Source organism: Ambystoma mexicanum, chromosome 3q (assembly GCF_040938575.1).
Source record: "Ambystoma mexicanum isolate Mex_15411 chromosome 3q, UKY_AmexF1_1, whole genome shotgun sequence".
Lineage (NCBI taxonomy): Eukaryota > Metazoa > Chordata > Amphibia > Caudata > Ambystomatidae > Ambystoma > Ambystoma mexicanum.
This window is the reverse complement of record NC_090926.1, coordinates 1,123,810,089-1,123,831,913: the sequence shown is the minus strand read 5'-3', so window position 1 is coordinate 1,123,831,913 and position 21,825 is coordinate 1,123,810,089.

The window sequence follows — 21,825 nt, the reverse complement described above, 5'->3', positions numbered from 1 at the left end:
ATGGTAAAAAAGGGACCTGACCCTTCCCCCCCACAGAGCGGGGTGACCCCTCGGTGCATGCCACGAGAGAAATCTCAGTCCCCGAAGGAGACCCAGGGCCCGGGATCCAGACCTGTTTGCTGCCGCCGAAGTAAGGGCTTCAGTGTTCCGGCCGAGGCGGGGGAGGGGGCCCACTCGGTCCATGTGGCCTCTCCCCCTCTCCATTGTGGTGATCTATGTGCCGACTGGGAGCCCCCTGGCACCCCTCCATCCCCAAGCCTGTTGGACCTGAGTGTTTTCCCCCAGAGGCCGGGTAGCTGGAAACGGGAGGAGGTGAGCCGTGAGGTGGGAGTCTGGCGGCGAGAGATAGGCCGCGGCTGCCTCTGCACCTCCCGTGGGCTAAAGCGGGAGACAACGCTGCCTGCTGGGCTGCGGGGCTGTGGGGACCCATTCCCTGGAATCCTGCTACGGGGTGACTGGGGGTCGCTGGAGTGGTCGACCCCGCTGTGTGTGCGCCCCACACCGGAACTCGCCCTGGAAACTGCGGCCTGGTGAATAAACGTGCTTTTTTTTTCTTTTTTTTTTTTCTTCTTTCTTTTTCTTCTTTCTTCGTTCCTCTCCCCCTCTCTGCAAAGACTGATTGGGCCCGAGTCTGCCCCCCAGAACTAGGCATTGGAGCACGGTGGACCCTATGAGAGGCTTGGGGGAGGAGCGGGTGCTGGGAGTCCTCACCCTGCCGATCGAGGAGATTCTTCTGGTGGCTGTAGTGCTGGCTGACTCCGGAGGTGAGGAGGTCCGGGATTTGAGTAGAGCCCTCTTGCAAGTGTAGTGGAGATCATCCCTTGGAACCACTTTCCTGGGGTGGGCCCTAGGCGCTCTGGCACCTTTCTGGATCTAGGAGTGACTCCACCTCTTGTCGCCCCTGAGAGTTAGACAGCCCCAAACCCCTTTTGTCTGGCATACAACCTCATGCTTCCTCACTAGGGAGGTCACTCCAACCACCATACCTCCGCCTGCTCTGTGTGAAGTGTTGGAGCCTGGGAGCCCTGCGGAGTAACCACTGCTTGCTCTTCCATGTACTTGTAGAGGGGCCTTTCCAAAGGAGGGTTGATGATGATGATGCACTGCTGTACCTGTTACGCTGGTAGGTGCTGATTTGACTTTGGCCGTCTTCCTATTCCGTCCCTTGTCTGATTGCGATTCCTGTGCAGTAACCCCTTGCCAACTCTGGGCTGTCGGTCAGGGAGGCTTGCTTCTCCATGTGCTGGGCTCAGTCACTCCAGAGGTTGTGCCGATCTCCTGCTGCCCCGCCCACATCCCCCAATATTCCGACATCCTCGAACCTAGAGTCTATGGACACCACCTTGGTCGCTAAGGGCATGGCAGCTCTCCTGGAGGAACTTTGTGGATTCAGGGCGGACATTACTGGAAGGTTAGACTCGCTGGACAGAAAGGCTGAGGCCATGGATGATCGAGTTCAAGCCTTAGAGGCTAATCCCTCCTCCATTGACATACTTGAGGCCCAGTTGGAGGTCTGTCTGGTGGAGCTGGAGCATAAGGAAGAGAAACAAGCACTTAAACTCGATGACCTAGAAAATAGGGAGATACGCTGTAACCTCCGCTTTATGGGCTTTCCAGAGAGAAAAAGTGAGACGCAGTTGGACATCATCCAGGCTGTCGACGCTGTTCTTAGGTCACTCTTCGATGACTCCAACATTAATGAAACAACTATTGACTGAGCACATAGGGCGGGTGCTCCTAGTGGATCTCCTCGATCGGTCCTAGTGAAATTTCATTACTTTTCAGAGAAGAGCAAAATTCTGGAGCTGGCCCGGAAGAGGGGCCCGGTAACTTGGGAATCTGTGCAAATTTCGATTTTCCAGGACTTGTCTGCCCTCACTTTAGCGAGTCGTCGTCTTTGTGCTCCGTTGACCCGAATGCTCCAATCGAGGGGAGTGCGCTACAGATGGGGATACCCCTTTTCGCTCTCTTTTGAACTAGAGGGTCACAAATATGCATTGGTTACAGAGGATGACATTCGCAGAGTGTCCTGGGAGCTGCTGGGGGAGCCCGGCATAGTGCCCGAAGGATCTGATCAGCTGAAAAGTGTGCCAAGCCAGCGCAAAACCAACAATTCTACAGAGAGGCGTAAGGTTCGGGGCCACAGAAAGTTCAGAAGGGTAACCCCTGCATCGCCGGGAGCATCCACCAACGGATGACCCTATGGAAGGGGGCATGCTTTCTTCTAGGGACGCCATATTTTTCTCGGTCCTTAGCTGGCCCAGGAACCTTTGTAGGAGTTGCACGTTGCAGTCAGTCTTTCTTCATTGGAGTAATGGCTTATTAGCTTTCTGGCTGTTTGGTCATTCGTGCCGAAGCCTAGGGCTGGGATGGGAAGGGTGGGGGAAGTGGTTGGTTTAGTTTGTGTTAAATAGAGCTGGGGGTAGGGGGCTCTTGGTGTAGCTTGGTGGGGTTTGATAGCCCGGGGGGAGGAGGCTGAGGTGGCCTGGCCTTGCGACACTGTTTCCGTTGCTTTGGTTCCAGGCGCTCTGGCAAGGGGGGTGTGGGGGGAGGGGTTTGATGCTTTGGTTAGTTTTCTTAGGTTGTCTCTTGTCATTATCAGGTGATGGGGGTCTGGTGTGATACAGTTCTCTACGGCTGGGATTTTTGGTCATGGAAGCAAGCTGAGTTGAGGGGTTCATTGCGTGCTTTATGTGGGGTTCCTGAGATGCATCCTTCTCCCCAATGGTTGAATTGACTCAAGACCTGACAGTGGGATCACTAAATGTTTGTGGACTTAATTCACCTGCTAAGAGATCAATGGTGGTGAGGGAATTCAATAGACTACAGTTGCACTTCCTTTTTGTACAAGAGACACATTGGGTTAAGGGGAGGGAACCAAATCTGAAGGCCCGATCCATACAGTGCACTTTTTCTTTGCCATACGTATCTAAGAAGTGTGGGGTGGCTCTATTGGTGTCTTCTAAAGCCCACTTCGCGCTAAAAGCCCAATGCTCTGACCCTGAGGAGTGTTACATAATGGTTAAAGGTGAAGTGAGAGGTAGATTGCTCACAGCAGTTTGTGTCTATGCCCCTAACGAAGCCTAAGATAGTTTCTGGGAGGCTATGTTGGAGAAAATAGCAGCTTTTACTGAGGGTATTCTTCTGGTGGGTGGGGATTTTAATATGGTCCTTGATCCAGAGAGGGACAGGAGGTCAGCGATTCCCCACACTGATTTGCGTTACCAAAAGAGGTTGGCCACATCATTTCTGAGGGTGAATGAGGAATTGGGGCTGGTTGACTCCCATGAGCCAAAGCAGGGGCTTGATCCCTATTTTACCTTCTTTTCTCATTCCCACTCAGTTCTTTCTAGGATAGATTACATTTTGGTGGACTCTGCGCTTCGGGAGCATATTTCCGACTTTAAGGTTGAATCTATCCCTTGGTCTGACCATGATATGGTCATAACTGGCTTGGGAGTCCCCGCTCCTCGCCCCCGACAGGCCCCGTTGGTCCTGTAATGATCTTCTGTTGCAAGACAAGGTGTCCTCCCAGGCGCTCCTGACTGCAATAAACAAATATTTTGCCATTTACGACAATGGTGAAGTTGGAGTAATGGGGGCCTGAGAATCGTTTAAAGCCACTATCGGGGGGATCCTCTTGGAGATGGGCTCGAGGAGGAAGAGGGAGTTGGCCACAGAGGAGAAGAATCTGAGGGAGAAAATAAGGGCTATCCAGCCTGGTGGGAAATTAAGATCGCAAATGTTCCTGGGCAAATGGGCCGAGCTTCAGCGGCTCAGGGGCAAATTGGCAGCTCTGCTGGTGGGCCAGACCGAGAGGAAGTTGGCCTTCCTCAAACAGAAGTATATGAAGAAAGGCGAGAAAGAGGACAAGATTTTAGCCTGAAGACTGAGGGAGCTTAGAAAGCAGGAGAGTAGACACCATTTGTTCTGGGGAGGGCAGGGACGTCATTTCACCAACATGCCAGGGGTAGCAGAAGTGACATAACAGGACCCTTGAGCCCCCTGATGACATCACAGGAAGTGATGTCATTTGACCCCACCCCAAAGTAATATCGCAGGAAGCGATGCAACACAACCTTTCACCCGTTGACAAAACAGGAAGTGACATCACATAGCATTGTACACTACGGAAAATATGGTTACGATATCACTATAATGGATCGCAATATGTATCGTTAAGATCAGTGTGTATAGGCCCATATTACCAAATTACTGTGAATGCAAGCAGACGTCCACGACCAAATGATAATGATGTGTTATTATATAGCACTTACGCTTAAGCGCTTTCTATAGAAAAAATATATACCCAATATCACCCAACCTGTGTTGGTACTCATTTATCGACCTCAGAAGGATGAAAGGCTGAGTTGAGGCGTTTAAGAACAGACTAAATCGGTAACTCACCCCCTGAAGTGTGCCTGAAATAAACCTTTAATGAGTCTAGCAATTATTGTACAGAATTCCAGAAAGACACATTATTTGGTATTCCTATTCTTTCTTATTTAAAGTCAGTGCTGAAAGTGTTAGACATGTGGCACTTCTGTTCTTAATTTTCTTATTTTTTTTTATTTTTTTTAAGGGGCCTGAACAAGAAAGCCACATGGTGCTAGCCACAGCCCAGGAGCTGCATTACATTTTTTTTTTTTTTAGAGGTCGCAAGGGAGAACCCAGAGGTGGCATTTGCGACCTCTGGCGACCCCTAAATGACGTCCCTGGGGGAGGGAGAGAAATCTGTAGATGATGCCTCGATCGTGGCGCAGTTCCGCCAATATTACGAGCTCTTGTATACCTCTGGATACGGGGGATGACTCGGACATCGATCGCTTTTTAGACTCCCTGCCTGTTCCCTGTCTGTTCCCTGTCTACCCTCAGAGGCTGCTGACCTACTTGAAATGCCCATCCCGCCACAATAGGTAGTAGAAGCCATTGGTACTCTTAAGGGAGGCACCGCACGAGGTGACGATGGATTTACGGTGCAGTTTTATGTCTTTCCGCTTTGCTCTGGCTCCGTTCCTGTCCAAAATGTTTAATAAGGCCCTGGAAACTGGCGAATTACCTCGCTCAATGATGTCAGCCCTTATTGTTGTAATTCCCAAGGAGGGTAAGGATCCTACCCTCTGTCAGTCCTATCGCCCCATATCGCTCTTGAACGTAGATGTTAAGATTCTGGCCAAACTCTTGGCCAATAGATTAGCGAAGCACCTTCCGTCCTGGTCCATGGAGATCAGGTTGGTTTTATCCCAGGAAGGCAAGGAGCAAACAATATAAGAAAGACACTGGATCTTATGTATGAGGTTCCGAATCGCGAACTGGAGGCCTATCTCCTTTCGTTGGACTCTGAGAAGGCATTCAACCGTGTTGAGTGGCCTTACATGTGCAGAGTCCTCCGAAAAAAATGGGTCGAGAGGATAGATTTTGTGGGTGGGTTTCCACATTGTACAAGCACCCCTCTGCGAGGGTTTTGGTCAGTGGGACCACTTCGGCCCCCCTCAGCCTCTCTAGGGGTACCCGGGAGGGATGTCCCATGTCTCCCCTTTTGTATGCCTTGGCGGTAGAACACCTGGCCATTGCTATTAGATCAGACCCCAGGATTACTGGGATTCATTGTGGCGAAGATGAATTCAAGTTGTCCCTCTTTGCGGATGACATCCTGGCTTACTTGTCCAACCCTTCCGACTCCCTCCCGCGCTTCTCGGTCTAATCCAATCCTTCGGTGTATTTTCTGGGCTCAAGATTAACCTTTCTAAATCGTGTATAATGCCCATGGGAAATAAGGACCTTGAAACCAGAGGAAAAGATGAACTGGAGGGTATGAGAATAGAGAATAATGCCACCCTCTACTTGGGTGTGTCTGTCCCTAGAGACCTTAGTATGCTATTTGACTTCAATTTTCCCTGGGATTTTGGTGAAAATTACAAAAGACCACTCGCGTTGGGCGCCGCTGACTCTCTCCTGGTTTGACTGCATGGTCACCATTGAAATGAATATCCTCCCTGAGCCTCCTCTATCTGTTCTCTGCCCTCCCCATTGCTCTTCCGGAATCTTTCTTCACGACTTTGCAGTCTTTGGTGCAAAGCTTTGTTTGGGCTGGCAAAAGAGCGAGGGTTAAGCATTCGACCTTAACTTTACCGAAAACCTGTGGGGGATTCGGGTTCCCCGACTTCAGGCTCTATCATAAGGCAGCCCAGCTTCGGGTGATGCTAGAACATATGGCTGGGCTTATATTGAGGATATCCACACCCACCCCAAAAAGGTTAGGGATCTGCTTTGGTCACCTCCCAAAGCCATACCGGTACGTCTTAGGAGCCATCCAACTCTGGCCGCGCTGTGGAGATCTTGGAAGCCGGAGAGAGATAATAAGCGCTTGTCCTCCTGGCCATCTCCCCTGACTTCCATCTGGGGCCCCCCTTCAACTTGTGGGCTAAGGGATTCCGGGACACTCAGTCGTGGTAGGATGTGGGGCTGAAGAGGGTGGCCCAACTTTTCCGCCAGGGTGTCTTCATTGAATACGATCAGCTCTCTGAGGTTCTGGGTGTCGACCAGCTTACAGTGTTTGAATATCTCCGCCTTAAGGGGATTTATACTTGTTCCACATTGATAGTTGACCTGACTCGTCCCCTAACGCCCGTTGAGAAAGTCCTGGTGGAGTCGGCGACTAGAAAGGGCTCCTTGTCTAAGATTTATAAAACTCTAGTCACAGCCAACCTAGAGGGGAGACAGCCCTTTAAGCGCATCTGGGAGGAGAGAATGGGGTTCTCCATTGACGAGCAGACGTGGAGGGAGATATATGGGTCTGTTCTGTCTGGGTCTCTCTACACCTCAGCCATGGAGCATGGCTTCAAGATGCTCCATTCCTGGCACCAGCCTCAGTTACCCTTTCAAGAATGTTTGAGGGAGTATCCCCTCTCTGTCCTAGGGGGTGCTCCCAGCGGGGGACTTGGTACCATATGTGGTGGGAATGTCCGATGGTCCAGGTTTATTGGTCCGAGCTGCTCAGCTGGATTAAAGGTATTGTTGGCTCTGCTCCCTCCCTTCATCCCTTAGAGATTCTCGTTGGTGTCCCAGCTCCGGACTCTGAGGTGAGTTCTTTCCCAGAGGTGGTTGTAGCGATGCTGAGAGCGGGTAGGTTAGCCCTTGCCCAAAAATGGAAGAACCATTCAACCCCCTCTCTAGCTGAGTGGCTTAGTAAGCTGTCGGCCATTTTTCTGTACGACAAGCTATCAGCTATAAGTAACAATTAAATGGAGTCTTTACTTTTGAATTGGTCTTCTGTTCTCCTGACTGTTGATTGTAGCTCGTTGAAGCTACAGCCTTTTGGTATTGGTCGAGCCTATTGATTTTCCTGGGGTTTGCTCTTCACCTGTGATCACATTGAATCTCTGTACTAGTACCTGATCTCACTCTGTCAGTTATTTTGGAATGTTTTGTCTCACTGCGTGCTTCCTTGTTAGGCTGTCCGTGTTCATCACCTGATACGACTGGTTGTTGGTAAGAGTGGGGGGAGGGAGAGGTGGGAGGTGAGGGGAATGCGGGATTTGGTTTTGCTTCTCTGTTCTGTTTTGTTTTGTTTGCTGAAATGTTTAATAAAAACAAAGTGAAAAAAACAGAATTTCACAGCCGCTGCAAGAAATGGCAACTTAAAAGAGGCCTAGGTTAGATTTGGCCACTCCAACCCCTCACCCCTCCCCCCTCAGAGCGATCACCACTGAAAAAAGTGTAACCCGTGGGAGAACCGAGGAAATGAATGGGCCGCTTGCGTCTTGAAGCTAGATGTCTATAATACAAAGTATGTCAAGCTTGTTATTTACAATTAAGTCATGTAAATCCTGCGCGTGCTTCACTAGAGCCTGGATGTTAAGGAGGGCAACTTTAAGCAGGCTAACCTCAGACTCTGAACGCAGGGTTTTGGTGGAATAGTTGGCTGAGCGATAGAGGGGAGTAGCGGGGGAACCGACTTAACGGGAGCAGGGAAAATAGACAGAGGTGTATAACCAGCTTTACCAGCATATCCAGTGCCTCCAAGCAGGTTATAGAACCAGACTGAAACAAGAGCAGCTAAGGGGCCTCCAGAGATTCCTTCCCCCTCATAAATTACCAAAGGGCTGTCAAGAATGGTGCGTTTAAGCCTGTCTATGAGGGCCAGTCGATTGAGGGCGAGTGCCGCCAGTGATAGGGGTTCGTTCCTGGGAAAGCCCATATTTCAAAGTTACCTCAGGTTCCGGGTGTAGCATAGGTCGAGGTGGGCTTGCCACTAGAAGGAACCACCTCACGCCGAGTCCTTTGAGGACCGGCTTGTTGCTGAACCGCCTGACGTTTCAGTAACTAGAGCCCAGGGCCACGTAGTTTAAAAGTGTGTATCAAACACTATCACGTTCACTGAGTAACTCGTACGGTGGGATTACAATCAAGTCAAAAGATATTGTTACTGTAATGAAAGTGCTTTTCTCTCTACCAAGGGAAGGATTCAAAGTTAATTGCTAGAACACAGCCTCACCATATAAAGAACTTGCTCGCGGTAGCAACTGCGTAATCAAGTCAAGTATCAAGTAGTCAATGAAACAGAATCACACTTTCGTTTTTGAAGTTGCACTGTCTAAATAAAACAAAGGACAAATATATGTGCAATTGCTAAGTAAGAAGCAGCCTATTAAATGTCTGAACGGGGGAAGGAATGGACATCAGGTGTTGATACCTGACCCTCTAAATAGATGTATGCAGCAGAGTGGTCAGCCATGAGCCGTACTAACTCTGCCAGCCACGGGACACAATAGCGTCCCAGTGCAGACGTAGTTATGGTCGGACCTGGGTCTGCAATAAGTCATACCTTGTCTTACCACTGTGAGAATGGGCTCAGGCAGTCTAGACAAGTGCCACTTCCTCACTACTGGTCCAAAGCATGCAAGTACCTGGATAAATTGCATGAATATACACACAGTGAGTCACCTAGACACTTCCGCCAGGAAGGCATGTTTGACTTAGATAAGATAATGAACCTACTGAAGACATTAGAAAAGAAGGTTGCACGTGTACACCAACGGCAATGGGACCACGATTTAGATTGGTATACCGAAGCTACTAAGAGATCCCATAATCCAAGGGGAGCCCCCTCCCAAAGGAAACCCCTGAAGATATTCTGGACACTTACAACCTTGCTATTTTGAATGTTGCACCTGGCCAGAAAACCAGCCAGGCTAGACTCTACCTAACTACCAACTTATCGCTCCACCTCAATAAACTCTATGGTTGGCCTGTTGACCCCCTGAAATATGACCTCAAAGCTCCAAACCTTTTCCGCCTTCCTCAGTCACTTTTGAAGGATTCCCAAATTTGACAGGTATTACCAGTTCTGGTGCATTCACGGTCAGACAGCTCCCTGGAGGAGGTGATACCGTAATTACTGTACATGCCCCTTGGAGCACCACAGATTTTTTCAATATTGTTTAGAAATTCCCAAAGATACGAGAGGATCAAGTTATAATAGACTTGCTGACTCGCTTCCCGTCGCTGCCTGGGGAGAGAAGACCTCGGCCACCCACCCAGGTAAGTGAAGACCATTCTGGTCAACAACCCATGACCCCAAGACCACGCCACCTTCCACTGCGACCCCAGCTCCTCCACTTTAATAAAAAAAACAAAGCCCCAAGCCCACATCCCCTTCCACTGCGATCCCAGCCCCTCCATTCTAATTAGGAATACGAAGCCCTAAACCCACCTCCTTCCACTGTGACCCCAGGCCATCAATTTTAATTTAAAAAATGAAACCCCAAGCCCAGCCCCCTTCCACTGTGACCCCAGGCCCTGCATTTTAATTAAAAAACGAAGCCCCAAACCCACCCCCTTCCACTGCGACCTAATACCCTTCATTGTATTTAAAATAAATGAAGCCCCAAGCCGAGCCCCCTTCCACTGCGACCCCAGGTCCTGCATTTTATTTTAAAAAATGAAGCCCCAAACCCACCCCCTTCCACTGCGACCCCATACCCTTCATTATATTTAAAGAAAATGGAACCCACGCCACCGACTCTCCAACAGCCCGCCCTCCCTATGTCCTGATTGGTGCGGCTGGGGGGTCAACTGACCCAAACAGCACTCTTGGAGGACCCTATCGGGGCAGTCGGCGCAGAGCAGTAGATAACAGCGGGTGCCCATCCCTGCACTGCAGCACCCTCGCAGACCCAGAGCACTATGGACAAAAGGTAAGAGATGTCGCAACATACTCACTTGAATTATTAATGTTAAAGGTATTTATATGGCGCACCGTCACCAACGGAGTTGGTCTCCAGGCGCTCAGGCGGATCTGTAAACAAAGAAGGTGGGGGGGTTTAGTGGGTGAAGAGGGCGTAGGAAAGTGAGAGGTGGTCTACTGTTGGCAGCTTCAGTTTGGTTTTCACTGTGCGCTGAGCTTGGGTGTGCATATAGGATTGAAGCGGGTCCTCGCGTGCTGTTGTTGGGATCTATGAGTTGATTGTTGTTGTGGTGTGGTGAAGTCTGTGCGGTTTGCTGTGAGAGAGGTGGTTGTGTGGGTTTTTGTGTGAATTAAGTATGCAGAAATTTGAGGTTTTGGTTAGTGGGCTGTATGTCTCATAGTCCCTGTATTTTAGTTTATGTATCAGGTTGTCATACTGGGTTGGTATATTCTTCTCTTGGTTTACTGATTGTCTAGTTTCTGTGGTGATACTGTGACTGGTTCCAGCAGATTAAATTGGCTAAGTACCCCAGGTTCGGTGGGCATTGTCCCTTAGTTCGATAGTGGTGTGATATTATCGCTAACCAGCTCCTTGCTATCTATTTACTGTCGGTGGGCCATTGGGTGGTACAATCTTCTCTTCCCTTTCCTGACTGTCTAGTTTCAGAGGTTGAGGCTGTCCTCCATCTAAGTTTGACCTTAGTACACCGAGGGGGCGAGTAAAATCCCTGCTTAGGTAGTGGGGTTATATTATCAATCCCGCTCCTTCCTATCTATTACTATCGGTGGTCCATTGCTGCATGTGCCTTTGGGGATGCCAGGTGCCATTGCTGGGTCTTACCCTGCTCTCCCGATTGATCTGGGGTGTTCCATGGTCTGAAAGAAGTGGTTTGTTTTTTAATTGATAAGTGGATGTGTTACAGATTGTAGTGAAATACAAAGTGCCATATTTGCATATTAGGGCCTTAGATGGCTGCATTAACATCTAAGACTAATAGCTTATTCAAAGTATGTGCTAAATGCTGAACGTAATGTGTTGATAGCGCCTACATTAAGCATTAGTGAGCTACAAGGAATGTGCAGGTCTAGGAGGGGTGGAAGGTTACACTATGCATTGTGCATAGAAAGGCAGGGTAGAGGCCCCAGTTTAGTAGCTAATAGAGACCTGTATTTGAGTGATTAGAGCATTATAGTACCTATATAGCGCATAGATAGCCAATCTTTGGCGCATTATAGACACTACCTAGCAGAGTGCAGGCCTGGTAAAGCTTGCTCATTAGAGGTTAATTGATTTCAGCTTCTCCAAGAATATTCTGTCTTTGCAACCGTTGCTCTGCCATGCTTTGTAAACAAATCCTCTCTTGCATGGGAAGGAATGGTACTGCCGCGTATTCACTGATAACAAACATTCCTGAGCTTTCGCAGATGGGCTCCAAGGGAGGGGTAAGAGCAAGGAGCATCTCAGAGAGAGTTGGGTTTTTCCATCGGTAAACATATTTTGCACGAAGAAGGTTATGGAACAGTGTGTCATGCTGATTGACGGCACAAGAGCACAAAACTGGTGGGAGATTCTTCCGTGGACCGAGTGTGCCCGGAACCTGATGAGGCCTTGTGAGGCACCTTGCAGCGCTGTTATCTGAACAGGCTGGCAGCAGCTCGCTTAAGACAACCAGGGTCTCCTGCCACTGAAGATACCATCCAAGGGGCATAAGACTGTGTTTCTCTAAGTTTTGGGAATTCTCTAACTGACATTTCCATCATTGCTAAATTGCTGCTATATTTACTGTTATGTTATATTATACTTTATGTCCAATAAATGCTAAATTTATACTGAAGGTGTCATTTCTCTAGCATGAGTTCATTGCTCAGCACGAGCGGAACTGTAGGCGGGTGATATTGGGTAATTTATGCTAATAAGGGTTGGTCCCTGAGGAGCAACACCCCTTTTCAAGACATTTGGTGGCAGCGGCGGGATCGTGCAGAGCCATGCCATGCTGGAGAAATGACAATTGTGTGAGAGAACACAGTGGAGATTGAGGGTCAGGCTGTCACATTTCCATTGTTGTCTGACTGCAGCTCTGAGTCAACAAAATGACAGCATTTGTGTGTCGGTCTGCCGCGACCGATAGCTTGTGTAGTTAAGATTTTCCCCTTCAGTGAATCAGTCGTGGCTGACTTACTGTTTGGGAATGAAGCCAGGGAGCTGAAGGCTAGGAGCAGAGTTGGGAGATGGCTCTGTTCGATGCACTCCGAGGAATGGTGTGGAAGAATTTATTGTTTAATTAGGAAAGAATTTTTCATACGGTTTCCCTGTTAAAAGGTTTATATTTGGATTGCAAAGTGAAACAAAGTTCTCGCTCTATTTTGGCATGAGGGCAGAAAAAGTTGCCAAAGTATTTGACCTCTAAATTGTGAATGGTGATTCAAACATTGTGATTTAGCCCCAGTGTACTAGCGTGTGGGGGGACTGAAATGTAGACTGGTGAGGGTTTGCCTTTTGAAACTGATGCTTTTAAGTGTTGACATTTCTGAGTATATCGTGGGAGCTGTGATGAGAGCCTAAAGAGATTTGTTTTTGGCAACTGTAAATTCCACGTGCTGGTGGCGCATTCTATTTAATGAGACACACTAAATTGGCTTCATTGCATTTAGTTGTGCCAGACATGGTTACATATGGGTGAGAGACTCACTAAAGAAGTGAGTGAATGGCATATGATTTTTGATTCGTGCATTGATTTGGAATTGCAGAATCAGTTTGCAATGGTTTGGGAGAAAGACAATTTAAATTTTCTAAATTGCCCCAAGAATATTTGAAAGTTCCCACTCTATGCCATGGATTCGATGCTAAAGACAAGGAAATGTTGCTATTTAGTGATGTATGTTTTGGACATTATAGTGAAATGTTGACTGTGACACACAGTGAAAAAGTTGTTGACAAATTGATAGCCCACGAGCAGCACAGAGTGTGGGCAATTCATGCAGAGAACATGCAAGGATCTGCACAAAAAGTGTAATTTTTAAGTTGAATGTGTTTTGGCGCAGTACAGAAAATGATAGGTTATATTCTGGTAATGGTACCACAGAATGCGAACTCTGTGTGTGATAAGGAAGCGCAAAGATTTAGTGGGTTGAGGGTTCTTTGGAAAGATCACACACTGCATCAGAGTTTGATTGTAAAGCCAAACTACAAAGTTCCCAGGAAGAAAAATGCTTTTGAAGCCGATGACAAAAAGTGGCTCTTTTAGAAAAGGAAAGTTTGTGTCGGCAATGTTTTATTGTGCGGAGATTGTGGCTTGAGAAGACAAATCGCACAGACATTCCTGTCATGGGCTGGGTGCGTGAAATGGCTGTGGGAGGAAGAAGTGAGAAAAGCGCAGAATGCTGCTCATGTGCAGCAGAAGTGGTGTTTTCAACAGCGCACAGAGGCTGGCAGTATGGGGGTTTTCTGCGATGCTGGAGCAATTGCTGAAAGCAGTAAATCTGAATGAATTGTCTGAAACGAGTGCCTCCCTTTAAAGTCGCACCAGTCTATGAGTTATGGGCAGAAGAGCAAAGAAACAGGCTTGCCTTGCGCACGTCGCTGCCATGCACAGGAAAGATAAACACTGGCCAGCAGTTGCATTCCATCTCCATCGAGGAAACACTGTCAGTGAGAGAAGAAGGAGGTGGGGGTGCAAGCCAGAATGCTGAACGGAGAGCAGTAATTGCCATGATTAAGAAGAAGACCTGTAGGTGGGTGAAATTGGGTAATTTATGCTAATAAGGGCTGATCCCTGAGGAGCAACACCCCTTTTCAAGACACAGATCCGTATGTCTTTATAGGGGTTGATGATTAGGGAGTCAGGGTAGGCTCTTCTCTCGGCCTAGTTCCTCTGTGTATGTCCTTATAAGCATTCTTTCTGGTTATGGGTGAAGAGCCATGATTTGAGGAGTTTCCTGAATTGTAGGTGATCTCTTGTGTTCCATATGTTCTTTGGCAGTTCATTCCAGGTTTTTGGCGCAAGGTGAGAAAAAGAGGATCCTCCGAGTTTCCTCTTGTTGTGTGAGTTGGGTTCCAAGCAGATCTGAGTGGCCTTGCAGTGTGATGTACGTTTAGTTTTCTTCGGAGCAACTTTACACCTTGATCGTGGATTGCTTTGTGGATTATGCACATTGATTTGAACTTGATCCGCTGTTTGATGGGTAGCCAGTGTAGCGTTTCCAGCGCTGGTGTGATGTGTTCTCTTCTGGGTAATTTAAGGAGCAGTCTGGCCGCTGCATTTTGTATGCGTTGGAGTTTGTTTAGCAGTCGTTCATGTGATCCTAGATATAGGCTGTCGGCATAGTTTAGTCTGGACATGATGAGGGCGATAACAGCAGTTGTTTTGTTGGTGAATGAAAGGAATGGTAGGATTCTTTTAACCGATCGCAGGAGAAAGGAAGATTTCTTGATTAGGGCATTTACTTGTGGCTCTAGAGTGAGTTTGTTGTCCATCAGGACTCCCAGGTTTTTTACAGTCAATCATGGAGCTGGGGTTTCGCCAAGTTCGGTTGGCCATGGGATGTAGAGGTTGTCTACTCTGTTTTTTGTGATGATCATTATTTCTGTTTTGCCTGGGTTGAGTTTAAGGTAGTTTAAGTTCATCCAGTTATATATTTCACAAAGGCAGTTCTCTATAGTTGCGTTGTCTTCTTGTGAGTCTTGTATTTTGTAGATTATTTGTGTGTCTTCTTCGTAGTTGTAGCAGGCGAGGCCATGTCTTTCGATGATTTTAATTAGCTGTGACAGGTAGATGTTGAATAGAATTGGCGAGAAGGATGATCCTTATGGAACTCTGCATGATGATTCCCGTGGGCTTGATTTGTAAGGTTTCATCCATATTGTTTCTGTTCTGTTTGTTAGTAAGGATCTGACCCAAAGTAAGGCGTTGTCAGTGATTCCGAATTCTTCCAGTCTCTTGATGAGGATGTCGTGGTGAACGCTGCAGAGAGGTCTAAAAGTATCCGAGCGATGTTGTTGTTTGAGTCTGCGTTAGCCTTTAGATCATCCCAGATTGAAATAAGTGCTGTTTCTGTTCCTCTCATCGGTCTGAAGCCTACTTGTGCCTGGTTTAATAATAGCTGATGTTTTTCTATGAAGTCTTGGGTTGTTCTATATATGTGTGTTTCCAGGAGTTTAGCTGGGTAGGGGATGTTGGAGATGGGTCTGTAGTTGGAGAGGTCCTCTACGTTTCCTGTGGTATCCTTGAGGAGTGGTTTGATTTATGCTGATTTGAAAGCTTGAGGCACTTTTCCTGTTGAGATTGATTGGTTGAGGACGTTCCTGTAGTATTCCATTGGTGTTCCTTGTGCGAGGATTGATTTGTAGATGTCGGGGAGGGGCGCAGGGATCGGCGGGGGAACCAGATTTGTTGGTTTGATTTACGAGTTTGATGAAAGTCTCCACTGATATGTGCGGGAAGTTTCAGAGTTTGTTCTGGTGTTCTTTGCATCAGTCAGTGTCTTCAGTGTAGAGGTTGCATGGTCTGTTTTGAATGGTCTGTTGGATGGTCATGATTTTATTTTTGAAGTGGTCTGCGAGGTCACTGCATAATTTCTCTGATGGTATTTAAGTGTTGTTGCAGCCGGGAGGCTTTTTAATTTTGTTTATGATTTTAAACAGTTCTTTTTGGGTGTTTGGTGCTTTGAGGATTCTGTTTTCGTAGTTTTTCATTTTTGCTTTTTATATTTCCTTTTTGTATGAACGGGTATGTTGTTGAAGTTTGAATTTTTTTCAGCATTCTTTATTGTTCCTCCATTCTAGTTCTAGTTTTCGTTTTTTCCTTTTCATGGCGCATAGTAGTGGGGTGAACCATTTTGACGTTGCTCTTTTGCGGGATGGACTGAAAGGTTTTTCTTTTGCGATCTGGTCAATTGTTGTGGGGGAAATGCTGCTTTTTAATTTACCCAAATTAGAACTGTACTGATTTAGTTAAAAACTACTTTTGAAATTTGACACTTGCTTTTGAATGTATCCACACTAGACCTTTACTGATTTGGCGTCCGCAGCTTTGAATTGTACCATACTAGAATTGTAACCTGTTGTATTTTAATTTGGACACTGTAGGACTGTACTGATTTCGCCTGTGTTATGTCCTTCCCTGTGTGTGGTTGTGTGCAGGTTGTGTATACAGTGAATGAAGGAGAGGGGGTGTGTTATGTCATGTCTTGAGTGTATGCAGGGTCTGAATGGTGTCAGAGGTTGAATGATACCAATGTCACAGGTGGAATGTTTGTCAGAGTTGGAATGTTGTTCTGTGAATGTGTGTTCCACCCATGGCAGTTGAAACCATGTAGGCCGAGTGAGGCAGTCTGCGGAAGCAGGGCGAAGAAGACGTGTCTACAGTGTGCTGGTGAGGTCAGAAGAAGGGAGAGGTGGAGACTGCCGGTCCCTTCGTTGTGGCTGTGAAGTGCTCATTCCCCTGGGCGGAGGAACCAACCTAGGAGTGTCTGAGGGGCAGGAGGTGAGACCCTGACCTCAACTGCAAGGTATCATGTGAGCGGAGAAGACGTGAGTTTCAATTGATAAGAGAAACCCAGTGTGCAAGTGTATGAAAGCTAAAGTGAATTACATTGTATCATAGTGGTCACAAACAAGCAGTACTTTCTCGAAAGCTTCCCGAAACAAAAATAATGAAAGACTGAACTTGATAAAGCGACTATGGGCCTCATTATAAGTGAGCCGGTCTCGAAATAAAGGTGCCGGTGACAGGTTACCGGCACCGTACCAAACTGGCTGACTTTGAGTCTTTCCCAGTAGGGGCACTGAACAACTGGCAGGCCTGACCTGCTGGTAGTTCAGGCCCCTACCAGCAGGTTTTTCACTGAAGCACTGGCACTGTTACTAACGATGTCAGTTCTTCAGGGGTCCCATTCCCATGATATTGATATTTTATTTATATCGCGTCCATACACAAGTGTTTCAGAGCGCGTCCAGGCAAAGGGAGGGGGCAATGGGAGAACAAAAACAGCGATCTTACTAGGCCCAGTGACATTAAGAGCGCGCTAGTGCATGGGGAAGGGAAAATGTGGGCAAAGTGCATGGAAGTTACCGGCACCGTACCAAACTGGCTGACTTTGAGTCTGCCAGTAGGGGCACTGAACAACTGGCAGGCCTGACCTGCTGGTAGTTCAGGCCCCTACCAGCAGGTTTTTCACTGAAGCACTGGCACTGTTACTAACGATGTCAGTTCTTCAGGGGTCCCATTCCCATGATATTGATATTTTATTTATATCGCGTCCATACACAAGTGTTTCAGAGCGCGTCCAGGCAAAGGGAGGGGGCAATGGGAGAACAAAAACAGCGATCTTACTAGGCCCAGTGACATTAAGAGCGCGCTAGTGCATGGGGAAGGGAAAAAGTGGGCAAAGTGCATGGAAGTCGAAAGTGAGGAACAGAGGAGAGAACAGAATAAATAATAATAAGTAAAATAATTAAATAAGGCGATAAATAGTGGTAGTGCAGACAGCAAGTGGCAAAGTGCAGGGTTAGTCAGATAGGATGTATCGGATAAGTGCAGAAGAAGAGAGTGGGGGACTGCATGGGTACAGATACAAACCCCAGTGCAGGGGGTGGCCCAGAGGCAGTGCAGGAAGGGAGGCAGGGTGAGCTGGGCCCGAACGAAGAAAGAGGGTGGCCAGGTGCACGGTGCCAAGAGAGAAAGCAGATCAGCAGGGGAGAGAAGGGGCAAAGGCAAAAGCAAAGAGGATGGTCTTGAGCTGCTTCCGGAACCGGAGACGGTTCTCCTCAAGTTTCATGGTGGCAGGGAGGCTGTTCCAAAGGGAGGTCCCAGCCGAAGACAGAGATCTACCCCCAGTTTGTTTCTTTGAAAAACGACTGATCCTGAGGGAGTAGCTGAAGGTATTTTGGACCCAGGCCCCAGAAAGCCTTGTGGACATTGCAGAGGGTTTTAAATGTAATCCTTGCATCCACTGGGAGCCAATGAAGGGATTTCAGAGCTGGAGAGATACGATCCCATGGCTTGATTCACCATGGGAATGAGAACTCACTGTACTGCCACTGCTTGTCATAACCCGGTAGCACCGGGATGTCAGGCGGCTGTAATGGTAATACGAGGTTGCCAACAACTTCGTAATGAGGGCCTGTGAGTGAACAGCAGAAGGGTGAGCTGTGAAGTGGGAGCAAAGCCCTGATTGTAATTCTGTGATACCAAGGGGTAAGGAAAAGAGGCCAATATTGAAAGCCAGCAAAATAGAATACATTGGAATGGGGTGATTCGGAAAGCGAATCACCTACCAGTGACACTTATAAACAAAGCTTGGGAAAATAAGTGAGAAGGCAAGGGCAAATAGTTGCGCGATCTGTAGTGGGTGGAACTTTCGGTCTGTTAACAGCAACTTAACCAGAAAGCCCCAACCCGAAGGAAAGTATTAAAAGGAAATGAAGAACAAGAAGTTATCAAACACCAATTGAACTTTGTGCTTTAAGGAGTGAGCACTCAAATCTAGGGGAAGAGAACCCTGAGCCCCTATTTGAACACAGTGAATCAATTGAACATTGTGCTTTAAGGAAGGAGTATTTAAGCTTGCGGAAAGGAACCCTGAGCTCTCATGGGCTATTGTGAACCAATTGTGCTTTACAGAAGAAGTACTTTAAGCTTAGGGAAGGGGACCCCTCAGCACCGATTTGAATTTTGTGAACCAATTGAACTTACAGCTTTAAGGATTAGGTACGTTAAGCTTGGGGAAGGGAACCTTAAGCTCTTGTTGAAGATTGGGAACACGTTGAACATTGTATTTGCAAGAACCAGTGTTTGAGCTTGAGAAGAATACTTTAAGCTCTTGTTGAACTTTGTGAATCCAGTGAAACTTTATTGGAACTGTATCTTGAACTTGGGGAAGGAATCCCCGAGAAAAATGTTGTTGGAATGGTCTCGAACCTGGAAAGGAGGGGGCCAAGAGCAAACTAGGAGCTGGATGAAGCTAAGAGCTTTAGTTTGAATACTGTTTATTTGGTTACTGATATCCCTACACTATGTTTAGTATTCGATGTGAGGGCCAGCATAGGGTTTTGACACAGATAGACTTTTGATTTTGACTGACAGCCAGGTGACATTGAGATCGCGCAAGTGCAGGCGAGGGGGGCAGAAGGGGAAAAGTGCGAGGGGTAAGGGGTAGGGGGAAGTGCAGTACATAGGATAGATCATAAATAAATAGAAACAATAAATAGGAAGGGTAAGTGCAGACATCAGGTATCAAGTGCAGGTAAGGAGCTGTACGGATACAGAAACAGCCCCAGAGTGCAAGGGTTACCAGAGAGGCAGTGCAGGTGTGCAACTAGTGGGGAGGGGACCTGGGCCCGAGAACCAAGGGTAGCCTGGTGACCAGTGCAGTTTCAGATTTAGGCAGGTTACCCTTGTCTCTGTGATCTCTTGATACCATGCCAGTTTCAGACCACGTAGCTGTTGGCATCTTGGTTTTGGTGTCATGGAGGGCTCAGTGACTGGCAGTCGTTGGGCGGTTGGAAAGCCAGAGATCCATGCCTCCCTAGTGTGTGCTGGCGTGTGATGACTTCACCTGGTTGCTGAGGGTGTTGGTGACCCTTCGAGTTATCAGTGTGCGCATTCCAGCAATGTGCCGTTTTTATTTGCGTTGGCTTTAGGGCAATGGAAAGCCTCTCCCAGTGTTAGCGTACGTGATGGGGTCACTTCAATGACCTCACGTTACAGAATTGTTTTGGTTGGGAAGCTGCTACGCCTGAAGATACAGTGCGTGCCTTTTGCGCTTCAAAGCAACAAGTGGAACTATAATTAAGGGAAATGCAACAAGAGCATGACATCAGAGCATCTACATTCGTAGCATCAGATTTCCAGGTTTAGTCGGCGGAAGCTCCTTGAATTTTCGCCATGTCTGCTCACTCAGCTGTTCATGCTAAATCACACTCCATAATTGCCTCCCTGACAACTTCAAGTGCTCACAAGCAAGCAGGAAAAACAAAAGAGGAGGTGGCCTGGCGATAGCATATAAGGAACACCTGAAAATTAAAACTGAAGAACCGCTAAGCATCGAAAACTGCAAAACCCTAATCCTTCCCAAACTCAAAAACAAACCTCAAATTCATCCTGGTATACAAATCACTGATTTACGATGTAACCATCGTGGGCTCCTTCAATGAAGCCACCGCCAACCTAGCCATTGAGCAGGAACACCTGATAATCCTTGTAGACTTCAACATCTGGTTTGAGGAAGAAACCGCTAACACAAAATTTACTAGCCAAGCAACTGAAGACAATGAAACTACATCAGCTAGTCAACGAAGCAACTCTAGCGGCGGGACATACACTAGACACAATCTTCAACAACGAAAACCTCATCACCACGGCACCACCAATATAGATCCTCTGGAGTGACCACTTCATCATCCCCTTCGTGCTCATGCCAAACAACCCGACAAACTGCAGACTATCATGAAAAGAAACTAGAGGATCATCAAAAATAGAAACTTAGTACAACTACTGGAAATCAACAAACCACCAGCAATGACTCTGGATGAAGTTCACCTTCACAGAAAAACAGAACTACTGCACAAATGGATCACCAGAACAATAGACGAGATCTGCAAGGAAAAACCGCTCACCCCATCGCGTAAAAGAGCGGCAACAAAATGGATTGCCCCGCGACTGAGCGCCATGAAAAGAAAAAACAGGAAGCTTGAACTAGAATGGAGGAAATAAAACGAACAGGTGACGAAATTACAATTCCTACGACATATCCGCTCATACAAAAAGAAAATCCACAAGGCTAAAAAGAAATACTATGACAACAGATTGACCAAAACCGTCAAACAACCAAAAAGTACTGTTTAAAATCATAAACGAAATGAGAAACCCCCCTGGCTGCAACAATACACTGATAGCTTCACAGAAATTATGCAACAACCTGGCAGACCACTTCAAAAACAAAATCAGCGCCATCCAACAGATCATACAAAGCAGCCCAAGCAAATACAAAATGCAATTGACCCAGCCATTCGAGAATCGCCAGAACAAACTCTGAAGCTTCCCCCAAATATCAGCGAAGACATTCTTCAAGCTGGTAAGCAATAGCAACAAAGCAGGCTACCCCATGGATCCCTGCCTTCCAGACATATACAAATCAATCCTCACACAAGGAACTCTGATGCAATACTACAGAAACCTTTTCAACCGATCACATTCAACAGGGAAAGTACCTAGATCATTCAAATTGGCATACATCAAGCCGCTCCTCCAGGACACAGCAGGAAATGTGGAGGACCTCTCCAACTACAGACCAATCTCCAGCATCCCCTGCCCAGCGAAACTACTCGAAATATACGTCTATAGAATAACACAAGAATTCATAGAAGAAGACCTACTGCTGGATCAAGCACAAGTAGGCTTCAGACCGATGAGAGCAACGGAAAGGGCACTTCTTTCAATCTGCGATGATCTAAAGGCTAATGCAGACTCAGACAAAAGCACAGCTCTAATACTTCTGGGTCTCTCTGCAGCATTTGACACAGTCAACCATGACATCTTCATTGGGAGATTGGTAGAAAGGAGAATCACTGACCTAGCCCTACTATGGATTAAGTCCTTCCTAACAAACATTTTTCTAATCAGGAGTCTTTTAATGCT